Here is a 21045-nt window from a genome sequence, read left to right as displayed (position 1 = left end):
CCCCTACACATCTCTGTTAAAATAAAATCCCATTAGTCATCTAACTGTCCTAATATCCCCACATAGTCATTAAATTGTTTTGAAATGTTCTTAACACCTTCTCCTGTGCATTTGTCTGTTTCCAAAATTGAAACATCAGTGTTTGGAAGGTAAGAACCCATAGCCATAAGCTCTGTTTGCTATAACATGCTAAGGATTATCCCCTTGCCTTTTCATTGTATATGGAGATTAGCAGACTTTTCTAAGTTCCTGCCTGTCCTTTCAACTGACTTGACTGATTTAGTCCTTAACAAAATGTTAGCCATTTCTAACTGTTAAAATAACTGGCTTGATTGACACTTTAACTAGATGAATCGATTGTTTTAACTGATTGTTGTAACTAAACAGATTCTACTTCTGTGAAAGCCTGTTAGTTTCTATAAAATCTCAGCTGTCTTTCTTGTGGCTTCATTTTCAGTTTTTCACTGATTATTAAAGTGGTTGATTCTGGAGGACTGTTCACAACTGGAAATCTAAAGATTTTTCTCATCAATGTAAACAATAAGGACCCCGTTCTTACCTGCAGGTAAGATCATAAAACATAATATTTTAGTTCGAGCTTGAAAATTGAATTTGAAAATGTTTTACAAATTCATTATTAAATTTTTATGTTTGCTTTTTTTTTTTGAGAAGGGAAATAAGCGAGTAAGATGTAAACAACTACTTTAAGATGTAAGATTTTTTAAAAAGGGTTTTCTCAAAAACTGAAAGCAAAATAATTTTAGAGTGTAAAGTGTATTGAAATTGCAATAGTATAAAGTGTTATTAGTGCAATATGTTCTTAGTGTCTGACTTATGTTGGATTATCTCTATCCTCAAGGGAGAGTCTGGCTAATATTATCATCAAGGAGTTTATAAAACCATATTGAGGGTCAACAATGATTTAGTATAAGAACCAATAAGAAGCTGGTTCTTACGGAAGGATAAGAGCACAGTGATTAAGCATACAGGCTCTCTAGAGCCAGATAGGCCCAAGGTCAACTCCTCTCTCAGCCACCTTGATATTTACTTCTGAAAGTTACCTAAGGTCTTACAATTTCCATTTCCATGTCTGTAAAATGAGGACAAAAAACGGTCCCTACTTCCTAGGGTTGCTGCGAGGAAATTCAGGAACACTTAAAAAATGCTTAGGAGTTTGTCTAAACTGTAGGTAAGTGCTCAATAAATGGGTTGCTTGTTAAGCTCATGGTCACAAATTCCACTCTTATCATTGCACTCTCCGACCTCCTACTCTTTTGCCACCATAAGGTGAAGAAAAGAATACAAAGCAAGCAAATGCCTCTCTCATAATTTTTCCTTTTAAAACAAGTTTACTAAATATTGAAAATGCTGTCTCGAGTGTGACTTCCATAAACTCAACTTGGCACAATAAAGTTGACATCACACTGGATGAAGAAATTCCAATTGGGAAAATGATTGGAGTGCCAGGCAACAGATGAAGATAACCTGGGGGATTTAACCTTTGAACTAGATCCACAGAATGATTACTTTGCAGTTGACAAAGGTAGGTTGAGAAATGTTCTTGACAAATTATATATCCTATCATATGCTATTGCCATCTTCTGTTGATCTTTATATTTCCTCCACAGACTGAGTTTCTTGGGGTTACATATCAGTCTTCTTCGTTTTAAGAACCTCAACATGAAGCACATAGTAGATGCTTCATAAACATCTGTTGAATAACTCTCTGTGAGACCCAAGTCTTTGTTCACTCATGAGCTAACATGTGGCTGTTCATCTGCTACAAAGCAGCAGTCCTAGCCCTTCACTGAACATACCCTTCTAGCACATCTTCTCAGATCTAACTGACTCTACTCTGTACTTCAGGTCCAAATTTTTTGAGAGAGAGAATTGGATTGGACTCTCTAGAGTCACTCATTCATTCCTCATCCAATCAGCTGTGGCTGAGACCAGGGGAGGGTCAGATTGTGTGGTATTTAAAGCTTCCTCTAGGGCTGAGTAAGGAAGGTGGTCATCTTAGCACATAGGCTGGTTTAAGCCATTGTAGCCAATGCTGTCAATATCCTACTCATACCTCCTCAAGCCTTAACAATTCAGTGCAGCACCCAATTTCCACCTGCTAGTATATGCATTTCTTTGCTTCAGGTATTATTGGGATCTGATATCTGCTCTGCCTTGCCCCACCCCCCAAGAAGTGTTAGAGAACTACTCCCTGCTAGGAGTTATCAGTCAATGAATAAAGGGAATTGGTGCACTCTAGTTCTTTGCCTCTGGTGGGGGACAATTTTGAATGTGCATTCTACACTGGCTTCCAGGGATCCCAGGATTATTAAATTCTAGCTTCCCACAGTAATGACTTGTTTGATAATGTACTTTTTATTGGGATTTTTCCTTCCCTGTATGACTTTCCTTATGCCACATAGCTCTGATCACCGCCCAAATAAACTACTTTCACTCAAATCCCCATTTCAGATTCTGTCTCTAGAGGAGCCCCCAGTCATGATAGCCACCATTCCCTCTTACCTAAGTTAATGCTCATTTGCCTTAACTGGGCTTCTTCTTTCACCCTTACTGCCTCCAATAATCTCCACAGAGCAGCTAGAATAATTTTTTGAAGTCAAACTGGATCATATTCCTCCCCTGTGTAAAATCCTCCTTGGATTTTCCTTGGCATTCGGAATGCAATCCAAACTTCTTACCTCACTCCCAAGGTATTTTCTCTGGCCCTTGTATCTTTCTCCAACCTCATCCTGTTCCTTGGCCACCTTGGTCCATTATACTGAAACCAAATAACTAGGCTGCCTGCCTTGGGATGTCTGCTCTTGTGTTTTTCAGGATCTGACCATTAGACCTTATTTTAAAAAATCACATTACAGTTTTCATTTTCTTAATAATATGTCTGTTCGAATTTTGTATTGTGATTTTCTACACTTGCTTAGTGTTTGTCTCCAAGCCCAGATTATAAATTTGATAAATGCAGAGATTGCACTTCATTGTAGCATATACAGAACTTAGCACAGTTCCCTGGCACATAATTGGCACTCAGTAAATGTTTGTCGAGTGGATAAGTGGATGGATGTGTGGAAAGCACAGTGAGTTATGGTTCGTGTTTTCATTTATGATACTCTCTACTGGGAATCATCTCCCCATTCACCACCATTTTCTTTTTTGTTTGTTTGTTTGTTTGTTTTTTTGAGACGGAGTCTCGCTCTGCCGCCCAGGCTGGAGTGCAGTGGCCGGATCTCAGCTCACTGCAAGCTCCGCCTCCCGGGTTCACGCCATTCTCCTGCCTCAGCCTCCCGAGTAGCTGGGACTACAGGCACCCGCCACCTCACCCGGCTAGTTTTTTTGTATTTTTTAGTGGAGACGGGGTTTCACCGTGTTAGCCAGGATGGTCTCAATCTCCTGACTTCGTGATCCACCCGTCTCGGCCTCCCAAAGTGCTGGGATTACAGGCTTGAGCCACCGCGCCCAGCCGCTTCACCACCATTTTCTTATCCTACATATGTCAAGTCCCCAAATAAGGGCCTCCTCTTCTAAAAAGTCTTCTCTGTTCCCCTAAGCCAAAAATAATTTTGTTTTTGTGATCAGCTAACATAATATGATTAATTAGTGTATTTTGGTGATAAACAATTAAAATTGTGCCTATATTTTGAATCAGTTTCTTTTTCTGTTATTTTATTTATTTATTTTATGGGACAGTGTCTTGCTCTGCGGCTCAGGCTAGAGTGCAGTTGTGTGATCACAGCACACTTGAACTGGGCACAAGCGATCCTCCCACCGACACATGGCTAACTTGTAATTTTTATTTTTGAAGAGATCTGTCTTACTATGCTGCCAGAGCTTGCCTCAAGCTCCTGGCATCAAGTGATCTCCCCACCTGGACCTTCCAAAGTGCTAGGATTACAAGCGTGAGCCACCACGCCTGGCCTGAATCTATTTCTTAATTCTAATGAATGGGGCATAATTTTCACCTTATCTTTTCCATTGCTATGTATGTAATAAAGTAATTTTGAAAATGACAGCATGGACCAGTTTGTAGAAGATGTGCTATTTTGTTACAGAGCATGGGACTGTGGTTACTGCTACACGTCTTGACATGGAGAGAACAGGGTTTGGAAGTGTCCAGTCCTTCTCCATTAAGGCTTGTGACTGTAACCGGCGGTGTGCAGCAATTCTAGTAACTGCCTATATCCATGGCATTAATGACAACTCACCTTTCTGTGATCGGTACCTCATTAGGTAAGTTGAGATGAGTGGGCAGGGGCAAGAATTTGGAGTGGGTAGAGAGCAGAGAGATTACCATATTTATTGGCCCAACTGGACATGTGGTTAATCATCACATTGACTCTTGTTCAACCCCAGGTGATGGTCCTCAGAAATAACCTGTTGGGACTATCTGTGTTAGTCCATTTTGTGTTACTGTAAGAGAATACCTGAGACTGGGTAATGTATAAAGAAAAGAGGTTTAATAAGCTCATGGTTCTGAAGGCTGTTCAAAAAGCACGGTGCCAGCATCTGCTTGGCTTTGAGTGAGGCCTAAGAAGCTTTTATTCATGGATGAAGGCAAAGGGAGAGCCGATACATCACATAGCAAGAGAGGGAACAAGAGAGGGGTGAAGGTGTCACACTCTTTTAAACAACTAGCTTTCCTATGAACTACCAGAGTGAGAACTGACTCTGGACGGGTGGTACCAATCCCACAATTCGTGAGGGTTCCACGCTTATGATCCAAACACCTCCCACCAGGCCCCATCTCCCAACGTTAGGAATAATATTTCAAAATGACATTTGGAGGGGCCAAATATCCAAACTATATCACTATTTATTACTGCAAGTTGGGTTTCCAGGATCTGGCAGTAAGTGGTAAAAGCTTGAATTTTGGAACCATACACCTAGCTTGGAATCCTGGTTCTATTGTTTTTCATCTGTGTGATCTTTGGTAACTTACTTAAGCCTTTGGGTTTTCAGCTTTTTATTTTGAAAATTGGATAATAATAATACTTACCCTGCAGGATTGTTATGAAGAAAAAAATGGGATAATTTATGTGACATTATTCTGAACACAGTGCCCACATATCACATGAGTTTTATAAATGAGATTTATTACAGGTACATAACCCATTATCTGAATATGTTTCAGGATGAAAATATTTTTATCTGATTTTAGAAATGTAATAGGATGTGTATATCATATACTATGCAACTTCCCCAGTAAGAGTAATACCCCATATACCCCATATTCAAATTTATAGTGAATACTCACACTAAATGGGACAAATAAAGATCTGACAGTTCAGGTAAGGTTTTGAAGTCGAAAATTTCAGGTAGGGTGAGGCTAAATTTTGATGCCAAGTAAGTTATGAAAAAATTCTTAGTTTCAGAGCTTTGGATTTTGGAGTTTGGATAAGGGATGGTGGGTTTGTATTACCATTAGTATGAATATTTTTATTATCAGAAACTCAGTCTCCAAACCTACATCACTGTCACTCTTCTTCCCCCTTAATTCCCCTCTGTTTCTTATTTACACATAGGACAGCGGTTCCATGTTTCCTAGGTTTTATTCCTGATTGCCTAATGAAAAGCAAAATCTAGTCTTGCTAACTACCACCCATGTGGTCTTGTTTGGGTCCCAATTACTCTACCTTCCAAATGGAGATGATTATTGCACCTACCTCATATCATTGTCGTAAGGATCAAATACAATCAATGCTTGGAATTTGTTTAGTTGGCCTTGGCATACACTCAGTAAATGTTATCCTTTCTGCTTCCCACTTTCCTTCTTCTTCTTCTACCTTTTCTCCTTCTTCCCCCAGGAGAATCATATTTAATTAACCAAACACCTACCATATGCTGCACCCAGTGCTATAGCCCCCAGTGGTGACAGAATGAGTACTTATTATGGTCTTTTGCTGTAAGAAGATTGTATCTTGTCAGAGTGATAAGATGAATACATGTAAAACAACAGTTGATAAAAATATGCAATGACTTCAAGTTCTAGGTGCTATGCTTTAATTGTTAAGGGGAAGAACACATGAGACTTGGAATAATCAGAGGAGCTTCTTGAGGAATGACAGTTGTTAGTCTTTGAAGGATGAGTAGGATTTAGAGACTGAAGGCTTAAGAGTGAGCATTTGTGGCAGAGAGATCCTGATGAAGAAATGGGTAAACATATTGAGACGAAAATAAATCCACTGTGCCTATAGAATGGTAAGGATTATCTCTCTTGACCACACCACCCAGATGTTCCAGGTTGGAACAATCCCAGAAAATTATCTGATTCCCACTCAAGACTTCTCCACTGAGGTGATGTTCTTGATCAACTGCACATCCCAAACAAGTGCCCAGCTGGGTTCAGAAAATACACACTCCCAGAAAATGTAAACAATCTTACCAAATTCATAGAACCTTTTGGGAAATAGCTTCTTAGATGGTACTCCAAAGTTGATCTGTCTGCTTCAGGATACACAGGGCATCTACATACATGCATTACCCAAACTAGTGGATATTTATGGAAAATGCATTACATTTAAAAATAACATCCATCTAAAGGAATTTTTCTTCTTAAAAAATTAAACAGGCACACACTCAAGGAGGAAATTGCGAAAGATACAGTAGTTGCAAAACTCTTGTGTCATGACCTTGATGAGCCTCCTGATACAACTCCTTATGCTCCTAGCTCAGGCCCAGTTGGTTCTGGACAACTCTTTGAGCAAGTGCCAAATGCTGAAAATGTCATCCAGGTGAGAACCAGTTGCTGTAACTCCAGAGAGATGGAGTCATTTTATGGCCACAGTTAAGATGGTGCTGGTAGATTCAGCAAGAGGAACTCTGACACAGCACAGCATAATTCTGGGCTCCTCTGTTGTCTTAAAAAATATTTTTTTAGAAATAAAGTCTTGCTCTGTTACTCAGGCTAGAGTACAGTGGTGTGATCATAGCTCACACAGCCTTGAACTCCTACACTCAAGTGATTCTCTTGCCTCAGCCTCCCCAGTACCTAGGACTACAGGTGTTGCCACCACACCCAACTAATTTTTATTTTTATTTTTGTAGAGACAGGATCTTGCTGTGTTGCCTAGGGTGGTCCTGAACTCCTGGCCTCAAGCGATCCTCCCTTGCTGGAAGGCATTTGGACATGTTCTTTATTATCTTGCTACCTGCCATCAGTTTCTCCTTCTTATAATAAGCACAAAGTAATTTGTGTCCTGGTTAACTGGGGAAATGAATCAAAGGGTAAAAAGCACACTGATTTCCTTAGAGATAAGTCTGTGTGACTATGTGTGTGACAGTGGTTCATTCTCCTGGCTTTGGGAACAGTTGATCAGCTCCTCTTCTCTACACCCTCTGGAGATTATACACTTTCCATCAGCAGATGATGGACACAGTAAGTGTTCTTTTTGCTTTGCAAGATGGGATTCTATCTTGGAAGAAATCCCTTGTTCTAACTTCTAATTTCCATAGGTCTTTATTTCAAAGTGCTAATTTTTATTAGGTTTCATAACCAAAATATCACCAATCACCCTCCCCACACTTAGCCAGAAGATATGGCTGAGACCATTGGTAACCTTTCTCTTTCTCTGGCCCTAACCCCAGATTTTTGTGACAAACGCCATAAGCTACAAGCTGGATTTTTGCATATATTGTGAATTTTGGAAGCTTAGACACTGAGCCAAGAGATTTCCTGGGTTGATGTTCATTTTGAAATGCAATGCCAAATTGTCACCTTTTAAAATGAAGTTTGGATGAAGATGGAGGTTTTATAAACATGATGCTAATATTTGGGTCTTCATATGTTCACTTCATATTTGAATAACTATCTCCATCATTACCCACCTCTAATTTATTTTTATATTTACATAATTGTTTCACAGATATTAAATGTTACTTATTCCTAAAAGCTTCATTTAATGCCATAACTGGCTTAGTTCTCCCTGATAAGGGCTTGCATTATAAGTTATACATTCCCTATCAAATCACCTATTAGACTTTTTTGTAAATGCCTACTTCATTGTTGGTGTTATTAGATAGTAAGCTTTCCACATTTCTAAGTGGTTTATTTTTGTGTGTCAACACCTGCTTAGTGCATAGTGGGTACTCAATACACTTGAATATATGGACAAATGAGTCAGTTTCTAAAATTTTAAAAATGTAGTTGTTCCTGAACACCTGGGTACTCGGTGTCATATTGATCCATTCCAGTTTATGCCACCTGAGATTCATGCCCATGCTACTAAATGTTTTCAAATCTCTGATAGGAGACTATCTTGTTTACTGCTATATCATTAGTGCCTACAACTGTACCTTGACCATAATTAGTACTTAATAAGTATTTTTTAATTGGTGAGGAAACATCATAATAAGAATAACTTACATTTTTTATAGTGCTTTATCACTTACAGAGTACATTCAAAATATTTTCTCTTTTTTCCCACACTGAAGTTTGGAAAGAAAAAAATATTTTCTCGTTTAAAATATTTTGCCTAAGGTCACACCATTAACATGCAATAAAGACAAGATACATCCCATATTTTATTCTGCTTTTCCACAATGCTTTGTCCAACAGTAATCTACACTGGAAGGAAATCTAAGATGTGCCTTTGTTTCACCAAAATGCCTACTTTTGTATGTGAGTCTTTGTCAATCTTGGGCATATTCTGAGACCATCCCTGTGAAACGAAAATGGCGATATGCTTGCCTTTTCCAGAATGATGTATTACTTGAAACACGTACATTTAGCTGGGTGTGCAGTGGCACATGCCTGTAATCCCAGCTACTTGGGAGACAGAGGTGGAAGGATTGGTTAGCCCAGGAGGTTCAGAATAGCCTGAGCAACATAGTGAGACCCCCATCTCAAAAAAACAAATCAGAAAACATGTACATTTAAAAAATTTGGTCATTTTTGATGAAAGAAATCTTGTTTTATAAGGTTGCTAAAGAGTTGGACTATGAAGACCCAGAGATAATTGCAGCTGGGCATACTTATGAAATAATGATTTTAGTATTTGATGACCTACATCCTTCCCATACCGGTAATCTGGATAAACTTTTCAAAGAGCAGTAACTATCTATACTTTAGACTCTTCAATTTAGATTTTAAAATGTAAAGATTCATCATGTTTGAGGCAGTTTTGTGAAGTTAGGCAAAGGAGGAAGGGGAGAATTAGGTAGACTCATATTGGAAGTTTTCATTAGATCTGGGAAGTCTCTTTTGCTTCTTAACAATGCCTTAAGGAATACACAATTCTTAAATACCACTCCTTGGAGGTAGAAGGGGCAAGGGATGTGTAGACCTAACTGTTATGCTTTATACTTGAATGCCTTTGTGGTAGTAATGCCAGACACTTCTTATTTGAAAAGAACCAGATATTTGGCAACATGTAGTGTGAACATATAGGTAATAGAATGTTTTAAAAGTATGTTATTTGAATTATTTTATATGACATATATAGAGCCATATTAATGCAAATCATGAGTTACTTGTCAAGTTCCACAGCTCAGGCCCTTCAAGGAGGTGCAGGGCATGGTTATCCTTCTCTGCCATTTGGTCTTTTAATAACCATCCCACCATTTTGGGTCAGCCTGTGTTAGACTGAGTCTTCGGTACAGTGAGATTAAGTCCGCCCAGATTGTATGATCATAAAATTCTTGGCATTTGTGGATTTAGCAGTCAGAGTTTTGCTAATTGTGAGCCACTCTTTGGTACATATTTAAATTGTGCACTATAGATCTAGAGCAGAGTACTTAGACAGTGGCCCAGCCTAGTTAAACACCTGACACCTGCTTCCCTTTGCTTAGTGTTATACACATCAGAACATACAAGTGCCCCAAAGAGTCATTTACATATTCACCTACGTATTACCATTTTAAGAGTTGGTTGGCTATAGAGGTGTTTGTGAAAATAGGGATTCTCAAAATTCTAGGCACATTTGTTATTAATGCCAAGCATCTATTGTATCTGGAAAATATGGTAATAAGTAATCGGGTAGGTGGTTGGCATCAAAGATATTCAAGACAATGTGGGTGTTTGGGTTGCAAACATAAGTTTAGTAGTAGAATGTCAGTTCTCAGTAAAGGAGAGCCTAGAATAGGGGTGGCATTTGAGTTTCTTCTCTTGTGAGAAGTCTGAATCATTGGTGGTAATTGCTTGGATCATTGAGAAGGATTCTGAGATTGCATCTGGGAGCAACGAGGAAGAGTGCTTTGCCTGTCATGGATGGATAAGAGTGGAATGATGGTATATATCTATACGTTTGCAACCAAAGGGAACTTAATGCTGAACTGTAATCAACAAATCTAGGGCTCATTAAATCCCTCTTGAGACACTGATAGAAGAGTTGTAATGAGGCTAAGTCTACAAAGGTGATTTGTATACAAATGACCCAACCACATGGAAAGGTGATGCATAAGGGACAGGGACTTAAGCATGACACTATGCGTGGAAGTGTTCTTGTTGTGGTTTCTCTGTTCCTAACTTGTGTTCTGATGCAAGAAGCCTATACCGTAGCCCAGTTGGCCTTTCAGGATGGATACTTTTTCTTGCAGCTACTCATATTGATTTTCTAATCAAAAACGAGTCTTCCCCTCTCACCAGATTTGAGCCTTTCCCCCATAAGGAAGAGGAAAGACCTTTCTCACCATAATAAATCCCCATTCTCTCTAGTCCCTTCACACCCAACACATTCAAAGGATGCTTGTAACACTGCACAAGTGGTTCAGTATATTCTTATAAGTCAGCTAATTGATATAGTTTTGAGTGTTTATGGATGCAATAAAAATCATTGTATGGCAGAGCTGTAAATGGCACCCGCTCTTGCAACACATGAGTGACATTCATTGTAGGAAATATAGAGGCTTTAGTGTAAATCACCTGTCTTTGTAGAATGGCGCTTCTTAATCTTGCGGGGCATGAACACCTTTGAGATTCTGATAAGAGCTGTGGATCCTATCCCTTGAATAATGCACACAACAACACATACCAAAATACAGTGAATGTCACAGATTCCCTGAAGTAAAGGTTCTATGAATCCTAGATTAATTTTTTTTTTGTTTGTTTGACACCCATGGCATGGATTTTCAGTAGAGGCAATACCAGCATTCTTCAGAACATGAATTCCACAAGATAATCCACTAAAGAAGAATTCTTTGGTCAAATAAGTTTGAGGAGCAAGGCATACCTGGAGATTTATAATACATAATGATACATTAGAAACCTGAAGAAGTCTTGCCAAAAAGAAACCTTTTACCTCTGTTTAGTTAGGATTCTACATTTGACACATTAGCATCTCAAAAAAGATATTTTGGGAGATGCTGGTGGACATGGCTTGGTTTAATACCCGTCCAGTGACTTATGAGTTTTGTGATTTTTGTCTAAGAACTGAACTCTGTGAACCTCAGCTTTCTTGCCTAAATGGGAACAATAATGCCAATGGCAAGTCAGTACCTTTTACAGTAAATGTTAATTATTATTTTACCTCTATTAAAATTTTTCCCTGTTTGCAAGTTTCTTGCTTTTATGTTGGGACATCAAGTTCCTTCTTTTTGACGACTCTGTAATGATAGTTTAAGCTTGTTTTTCTGAAATATAGAGTTCATTTTTGGTAACACACAATATACAAACATTTGGCTGAGGTGATTAAAATGTAATAGCTGCTTTTTACTTAATCTTTTATAGTTTAAATATACCTTCTTGGGCATGATCTCATTTTGTCTTCATACCCACACTGTGATGTAGGAGATTGAAACTGATGTTATTCCTTTTTTTCTTTGATGAGGAAACTGAGCCTTGGAGAAATTAAGCTAGTTGAAGGCCTCAGGGTACAGGTGAACCATGAATAACATGGGTTTGAACTGTGAAGGTCCATTTATGTACAGATTATTTTTTCAACCAAATGCAGATCCAAAATACAGTATTCAGTGTGAGAAACCTGCATGTATTAGAGTGCCAACCTTTTGTATCCACAGGTTCTGCAGAGCTGACTGCAGGACTTGAGCATGTGCACATTTTGTTATATGCCAGGGCCTTGGAACCAACCTCTGTGTATATTTAGGAACAGCTGTATGTGTTCAAGGCTAAGCCTCGAACATGATTTTCTGAGGCTCTTTCCCTTCCGGTTTCTAGGATATATATTAAAAGCAGAATTGAGAATGTCACATGCTGGGTTGAGAGTGACACTCCAACAAACTCTCTAATGGAGGAGACTGTACCCATGAAAAATACAATAAACCATCTTGTGTGAAATATATAATTATATATTTAAAATGATGTATATAAATACATGCATATTTCCACCATACAAAATAAAATATACCATGCAATACATTATGTATTTTTCACTAAGTTGCTTTGGCAAGCACCAAAATTTATTTGGGTTCCTTGAGAACACAGAGTCTGGGAGCAGGGGTTACTTGGGAGCAGAGAAAATCCCATTGCAGTTTCAAAATTCCATGCTAAACCTGTTCCTGGAGGCACGGGGAGCTTGTTTGTGGAATAAAACTACAACTACAAAGCATTTATTCAGTGTTCAGTTTCACAGTAACTGTGACCATCATTGTGAAGGTTGCTCCTGCCAATGACTTCAGCCCTGTATTTAAAGCTGCACACTACTCATTCTCTGTTCCGGAAACGTCAGGAGGTAAGAGATTCCCCAAGTCTATGGTGTTGAAGCGTGCAGAAGGAAACACCTACCACATTTCAAACGAGTGACCAGTGGAAAAAGCATGTACATTTGCAAAATGCAAGCAAATAAGGGAGCATTGTGGGAACCCAGACACTCAAGAACAAGGCACTTTTCGTTGGTAACACCTTCAGTGTATCATCTTGATGGCTCCCCGAAGACTTCCTTAAAATTTGATGATGTAGGATTTTTGTAATAAAAAAATTACACAATATTAATTTTATTCCACTTATCTTCCCCCTTGCCTCTTAATTAGATCTAAATGCAAAGAAGGTAGAAACCATGTGGTCATTGTCCACGCAGTTCAATCCTGTGAACGTCTGGGGTGATGATTTTAGGTCCAGAGTCAAGATCTTGGTCCGAATTATATTTCAGCCATGAATTACATATTAAGTAGGACACATTTGTTAGTATAGATCAAGGAACGTTAAATTTAGAAGAGACAGCAGAGGTCCTCCTTGTATCTTCTGTCATCTAAGAGAGGAACACATCCTTTCCTCAGCATCTCTTCAGGTTTGACTTGAATACTTCAGGGGAGGGATGGAGCCAGTTGTGTCCTAGAGTTGAATAATACTGGCTTGCAAGAGCCAGTTGTTGAATTTGTAGGAATTTGATAACCTGATTATTAATAATAGTCATTATTAAAAATAAATTAATAAACAGTTACAAAAATTATGTTAAAAGTTAGTAAATACTAAAAACTCAGTACTTCTTAATTATGTTACTACATTTTGCTATTATCTTTGCCTTGAGGTTATTTACATCTATTGGGACTGAATGGTGAAATTCCATAAATAGAATGGCAAAATTCCATAGATGGAATGGCATGCTACTGCATTTCTCTTTCCAAGTTAGCGACAATTATTGATAATTTAAAATTGAAAATGGTAAGAGCATTTATACCATAGAAATCAACAAACATTACATATTAGAACTTGATTCATTGTTTTAAATTATCTTGTCTTAAGAAATTGATAGAGAAAATGTTAATAATACAGATTAAATGTAAAAGTCTGTTGTATCTGAGGTTACTGTTGTGAGTAGCACAAAAATTGTGGGAATAGTCTTCTAGCAATCAAAAACTGTTTTCCAATTCAGCAAATAAGCCATGCCCATCATTGATGAACTAGTGAAGTTCTGACATGGTTTCACTTTCACCTTACTCTTTAACACAAAGGAAAATAGCAACTAACATTCATGTTGGCGCTACTCATTTGTCATTTGCAATTACAGTGTGGCAATGGACAGAACAGTTTGTTAAAAATCAGTGAAAGCATTCTGTGAAAAGCAATTGTCTATATGGAAATTTACAATAAAGAGTATTTATATCTCATTATTAACTGTAAATTTTATGCTCCCTATCTTTTATATCAGTAAAATTTGTAACAAACGTATATTTATGTGAATATGTGTGTGCACGCGCGCACACACACACACACACACCCCCCCCAATTTTTTTCAGAGAGTTGGTTGTTAAACATTTGCCAGCATATCACTGAGTGGAACCCACACTACTTCAAATCAGCTTATTTCCTTGCCAGAAAACTATAAATGTTGAGGAGAGACTAGGAAATCAAACGTTAGACAAATGTTCTGAGGAAAGACTGGAAAAGTAAAAGCCCACATATTTGAATTTCTTTCTTTCTCTTTTCTTTCCTTCTTTCTTTCTTTTCTTTTCTTTCTTTCTTTCTTTCTTTCTTTCTTTCTTTCTTTCTTTCTTTCTTTCTTTCTTTCTTTCTTTCTTTCTCTCTTTTCTCTCTCCTTCCTTCTTTCTCTTTCTTTCTTTCTTTCTCTTTCTTTCTTTCCTTCTTTCTTTCTTTCTTTCTTTCTTTCTTTCTTTCTTTCTTTCTTTCTTTCTTTCTTTCTTTCTTTCTTTCTTTCTTTCTTTCTTTCTTTCTTTCTTTTTCTTCTCTCTTGCCTAGGCTGGGGTGCAGTGGTACAATCATATTTCACTGCAGCCTCAGGTTCAAGCAATCATCTCATCTCAGGCTCCCAAGTAGCTAGGACTACAGGTGGACACTAACATGCCCAGCTAATTTTTGTATTTTTTGTAGAGATGAGGTTTTGCCATGTCGGCCAGGCAGGTCTTGAAATCCTGGGTTCAAGCAATCCTCCTGCCTCCACCTCCCAAAGTGCTGGGATTACAGGCATGAGCCACAGTATCTGGGCTGTATTTGGATTTCATTTTTTTTTTTTCCCTCACTATGCAGCTTTGGAGAAGTTCTTAACCTCTCTGTGAAATAAATACACACCTATTATATCCTGGTTCTGGAATATAATACAGTCTGATTTTGCAATATGTGACCAGACAATCCAGAAAAGTTGCATATAAATTGAATTTATTGTAAACAGGATTCTGGTCCCCTCTCACCCTCCCACCCCCCATTCCACCTATGGGCTTTTGGAAGTACTCAATATTGATTTTTGAGTAGTCTTTTATTGATAGAGCTTCATTACAGTAACTTCTTTCCTTTCTTCATATTCTCCAATTTCTCTGTAGCGGTCAATAGTGTAATCTTCTAGCTCCAGGGAGTTCTAGAGTTAAAAGAGCATGATGATGAGTCAGAAGTTGAATAGTTCACAATCATCTAATCATTTCCTGGCTTGTAAATCATAGATCTGGAGCAGAGGGTGTGAACATGGGCTTTGAGAATCTCTGGGGGAAAAGCTCCATAGCCTTCATCAAGTTACAAAAGGGATTCCACGACCTCCCAAAGTTAACAGAACCAGGCAAGATTTAAAAATAGAGACTTGCATTTTTTAAAAAAGAGATTGTGTTTTAGAGCGGTTTTAGGTTCACAGGAAAATTGAGGAGAAAGTACAGAGATGTCCTATACACTCCTTCCCCCAACCCCGACATGCACAGTTTCCCCCATTATCAACACCCCTTGCCAGAGTGGTGCATTTTTACAATTGATGACTCTACATGGACACATGATTATCACCCAACGTTAACAGTTTACATTGGGGTTCACCCTTGGGATTATATATTCCATGGGTTTGGACAAATGTAAAATGACATGTATCCACCATTTTATGATTATACAGAGTAGTTTCACTATTCTAAAAATTCCATTTTCCTTTTTATCTCTCCCTTCCCCCAATCCCTAGCAACCACTGATCTTTTTACTGTCTCCATAGTTTTGCCTTTTAAGACTGGCATTTTTAAAAATACCATTTTAGGAGAAGTAAGTGTTTCATCTCAGTTTCTTTCCAACTAACTGAAGTTTTCCTGAAATTTAATTTTATGTTTGAAGGTAAAACACTCTAAATGTATTGAACGCTTACACATTTTCTTAGGCATCATTTAATACTTTATTGATGGCTAAGAAGAAGGATTGAGAATTTTCAGTCATAATATTGTTGATTTGGAATGGCTGAAGGATTCGACCTCTTTTTTTTCACTATAAGAAAATTGGAGTGGAGAAAGAAATGAGTTTACTCAAAGTTACACAGCTAATAAGTAGCAGATATTGTAGCTTAATGAAAACTTCCAAATTCCTGGTCTAGTTCTCTGTTTATTATTACAGGCTGGTTTTCTTGGATGGATTTGTTGACTGAGACCAACGGAGATCTGAAAACAAGTTCTGGGAATTCATATAAAGAAATAAGTGGGTCATCCCTATGTGTACTATTCTCCAAATAGTTGTCTAGTGACTTGCTTTCCGAGACAGAGGACTTCTAGGTCTTTAAAAGGGAGCACACTGATACAGCAAAAAACTACGAGACCTAGAGTCATGTAGATCTAGATTCAAAGCTGACTCTCTTACTGCTGGTTAAATGACTCAAAGCAAGTCACATAATCTGTTTGTGTCTTTGAGTTCTCATCTGTAAAAGAAAGATTACAATAATTATTTTATGAGTTAAGAGGAGGATTAGCTGATAATTTTAGTATGTTAACTACATGACACATATTAAAATAGCCGCAATACCATTCCAAATAATAATCACTATCATTTATTGAGTGCTTACAATGTAGAATGTGCCAGAACTTTTCTCTTTCTTTCTTTCTTTCTTTTTTTTTTTTAAAATCTCCCTTCATCCTCCCCACCAGAGTACACAAACTGAGTAAATTTAGGTGAGAGTTGGATTTTGAGATGTCCATCAGAAGAAATAAAATCTTCACAGTCAGTGGCAATTTGCTTTAAAGGAGGAAATTGGAAAGGTAAAACTACTCAGAAAATGAACTCTCCTAGTAATATCAAACATTTGGCCTATAGACTTTGAGGACATTTAAAAAAATCCATTAATGTGGAAGTCTTTTTCATACTGTGTGGATTAGCGCAGAAAATTTGAGTGTATTTGAGAACTACATGAGGTTTTTTTCCCCCCAAGTTATGGAAATTTATAATATTTACAGTAAATTTTTTCTAATGGTAAGTGATAAATTCGCAAAAACTTCTAGAGGGGGTTAGGAATAGGCAAAAAGATTTCTGCATCAGAAATTATTTAGAAGAGAATACATGATAATGAAATCACACTGGGTTGCAAGTCACAAGGCAAAATATATTTCATTTCCAATAGTTTTTGATGAGGTATTTGGCAGAGTTGCAGAGTTTCATAATTACTCTATTTTAAACTTCAGCTAAAGATGCTCAATATAGCTTTTAGTTTTTATTGAAAGGTTAATTTTATACTTATAGAACAATAAGCTTCCTATTATACTTATTCAGGTGTTAAATGGAAAATGACACCATCTTTGCCCAGGACTGTCTGATAGAGATGGCAGTTTTACATGTAATCTATTTTATGTGGTCTTGTATCCATTGTGACACTTTTCTCTTAATACTAATTATTTCATGTAAGCAAGTTTGGACTCTTTATATTCTGGATTTGCCATAACAAAACACATTTTTTTTCATGAGTATGGTTTCTCTGTTTTTGGTATTATGAGACATGTTCATTGCCTGCTTAATAACACATTATTAGGCAGGACATGGTGGCTCACTCCTGTAATCCCAGCACTTTGGGAGGCTGAGGCAGGCAGATCACTTGAGGCCAGGAGTTCAAGACCAGCCTGACCAATATGGTGAGACTCTGTATCTATTAAAAAATAATAATAACAATTGAAAAATAACATTTTATTAGAGACTGATAGGGAACCTTGGTAAAAGGAGGATACAAACAGAGAAAGAAACCCTATTAGGCTGAAAGCGATGGGAACAGCAATGAAATGATTTCTTTATCTTAATTTTTTATTCTTGGTTATTAGCAACCAAAATGTCCTGTACATGTGTTGGTGAGCTAGCCATTGTATAGTGGTATTTCAGTAAATGGTAGTGATAAGGTGTTTGCCCTGGAGTTTACAGTTCAGGCAAAAATGACTGAGGGGTAAACTTGTGGTACTAGTTACCTACTACTATAAGTATGCTGTGTAATAAGACCGACAAAATACTAGTGTAATACAACAATAAACATTTATTTAGCCCATGAGTCTAAGAAGTGGCTGGCTTGTCTGTCTGGTCACGACTGGGCTTGCTCAAAATTGCCAGAGTTGGCTAGCTTTCAGCTGATCTATTCTGGCTTTGGCTGGGGTGACTGGGAAGGTTTGGTTCCTCTCTCGTCTTCCAGCAGGCTCTCCTGAGCTTGTTTTCAGGAAAAAGGAGGAATTGCAAAGAGGCCAGGCACGGTGGCTCACACCTGTAATCCCAGCATTTTGAGAGGCCAAGGCAGGTGAATCACCTGAGGTCAGGAGTTTGAGATCAGCATGGCCAACATGGTGAAACCCTGTCTCTACCAAAAATACAAAACTTAGCTGGGCGTGGTGTTGGGCACCTGTAATCCCAGCTACTGAGGAGGCTGAGGCAGGAGAATCGCTTGAACTCAGAAGGTGGAGGTTACAGTGAGCCGAGATTGCGCCACTGCACTCCAACCTGGGGGACAGAGCGAGACTCTGTCAAAAAAACAAAAACAAAAGCAAAAACAAAATTAGCCAGGCATGGTGGTGGGCACCTGTAATCCCAGCTTCTTGAGTGGCTTAGACAGGAGAATCACTTGAACCCAGGAAGCGGAGGTTGCAGTGAGCTGAGAGCCGAGATCATGCCACTGCACTCCAGCCTGGGTAACAGAGCCAGACTCTATCTAAAAAAAAAGAAAAAAGAAAAAAGAAAAAAAGTGCACAAGAAAGGCAAGCCTGATCATGCAAGTACCTTTCAGGTTTCTGCTTACATCGAATTTGCTAATATCCCATTGGCAAAAACAAGTTGCAGGCTGGGCCCCAAGTCAGAATGGGAGGGGCACTATGAGGTTAAATGGCAAAAAGCATGAACATAGGAAGGATAAAGAATTTGGGTCTAGACTGGGTGCAGTGGTTCACGCCTGTAATCCCAGTACTTTGTGAGGCCAAGGTGCAAGGATTGCTTGAGCCCAGGAGTTTGAGACCAGTCTGGGCAACATAGTGGGACCTCATATGTATAAAAATTTTTTTTTTAATTGCCTTGGTGTGGTGGCATGCACCTGTAGTCCCAATTACTCAGGAGGCTGAGGCAGGAGGACCACTTGAGCCAGGAGGCTGAGGTTGTAGTAAGCCATGGTTGCACTACTGCACTCCTGCTTGGGTGATGGAGTGAGACCCTGTCTCAAAATAATAATAATAATAATAATAATAATAATAACAATTTGAGTATATTTATTATGCAGCCAATAGATCATACCCATTTCTCTTCTAAGAGATTATTTGGGGGTATTGCACACTGGAATTACAGAACGTGATTTTTAAAATATGGGCTGTAGAATCATCAAGTACCAATTTAAATCCTGATTCTACCACTATTAGCTCTGTGATGGTGAGCAAGTTACTTAATACCACTAGACCTAATTTACTTATCTATAAAATGAGGACAGTAATAGTAGATATATCATAAGCCTGTTGAGAAGATTCAATGGATAATTCAATTAAATAATAGCTATTTTTTACTTAGTATTTACTTATATACTAGGTACTATTCAAAGTGCTTTATACATTTTAACTCATTCAATCCTCACAACAACTTTGTATGGTATATATTATTACTAGTTTGCGGATAAAGAATATGAGGCCTGGAGAGGTTGCAGAATCTTCCAATGAGTTGCACTAATAAATGACAGAGCTGAAACTTGAAGCCTAGGAAGTTTGGTTTGAGTCTGTGCTGTGAACCATTATCTGATGCTAATCTTAGCATAATGCCTAGTAGAAAATATTCATGCAGTGCATGTAAGCTAATCATTATTATTGTAAACTTACTGTTAACTGATGTTATTTGACTCAAGGCAAATGGTTTAAAGTGATAGAGGACTTTCTCTCAATTTGTCTTCCGTTATGTAGAGTTGAAGGTCTTCAAACATATTTCATTGTCCAAAAGAATAGAGGCTGATCCTTTGAGAAAGTATGATACTATTTGGTAAACAAAGACATGTTAAGTTTTTTAAAGCAATGTATCTGCATGATGAGAATGAGCCTTGTAAAATGTTATTGGCAGCATTCTACAAAGTTAGAAGAGTGATTGCCATTGATGAAGACCACCCACCAAACTGTGTGACATACAAAATAGCCAATGGAGACACCCAGGTTATACAAAGATTCTGGATTCATCCTCTCTCTGGAATGATCGAACTTACCACACAGCCAGACTATGAGTCTGTGAAGCAATATAACCTCACCGTGGAAGCTGTGGACTGTGACAGATTTTGCTCTCGTACAGCAATGACTATGGTAAGTAGAGAAACCCAGGTTTTGACATTATAGAAATGCTCTATTAAATTCTAATTTATTAAAATCAGACTGGTCAAACAGTTACAGCAGTGGAGAATGGTAATAACTTTCTCTTACTGCCTAAACATTCTATAACTTGCACATGCTAAACTTTAAAAGTTTGAGGCTTGGTTGAAAATGAAGAACCTGCTAATGCCTCTCATTCTGATGAAAATAATGAACATAATAATGTCAAATATTCATCTAGTACTTACCATGTGTTCAGTTCTAGACACATTATATATATTGACATAGTACATCCTCACCTTAAACTTTTTAGGTAGGTAATAATATGCTATAATCATTTTCACCCTACAGGTGAGGAAACTGAGGCACAGAGTTTAGAAAACTTCCCTTAATTCCCTAATTATAAGATTTGTAGAACTGGACTTAAACACAGGCTGCCTCTTGTTGAGAGGTGATGTTTGTAATGAAGGTAGTTAACCAAAGTGCATTCTTTTGGCATCAAAGTGGGGGAAAGTATGGCCCTCTAAGTTATGTTAGCAATGTCAAAGGACTCTTGAAAGAAATCAAGAGTGAATGCTGCTGTACTGATGATGTGGTACGTGTTATTAATGACAATAAGGTTTTGTCACTGGAGAAGAAACAGTAGGCTTAAATAATTACAAGGTCTCCATC

The 21045-nt window shown here is 38.0% G+C and overlaps 1 long non-coding RNA gene across 1 annotated transcript; it reads left to right on the top strand.

The window, feature by feature from the left end:
• Positions 1-809: 809 nt before the first annotated feature.
• LOC144339531 (uncharacterized) lies at positions 810-20358 on the top strand. The gene is made up of 3 exons (XR_013414556.1): positions 810-1543; positions 4065-4242; positions 20135-20358. It is a non-coding gene; the product is annotated as an uncharacterized LOC144339531 (long non-coding RNA).
• The last annotated feature ends 687 nt before the right edge of the window (positions 20359-21045 follow it).

Source organism: Macaca mulatta, chromosome 2, assembly GCF_049350105.2.
Source record: "Macaca mulatta isolate MMU2019108-1 chromosome 2, T2T-MMU8v2.0, whole genome shotgun sequence".
Lineage (NCBI taxonomy): Eukaryota > Metazoa > Chordata > Mammalia > Primates > Cercopithecidae > Macaca > Macaca mulatta.
The sequence above is the reverse complement of the archived record's forward strand: the minus strand, read 5'-3'. Positions and strand labels throughout refer to the sequence as shown.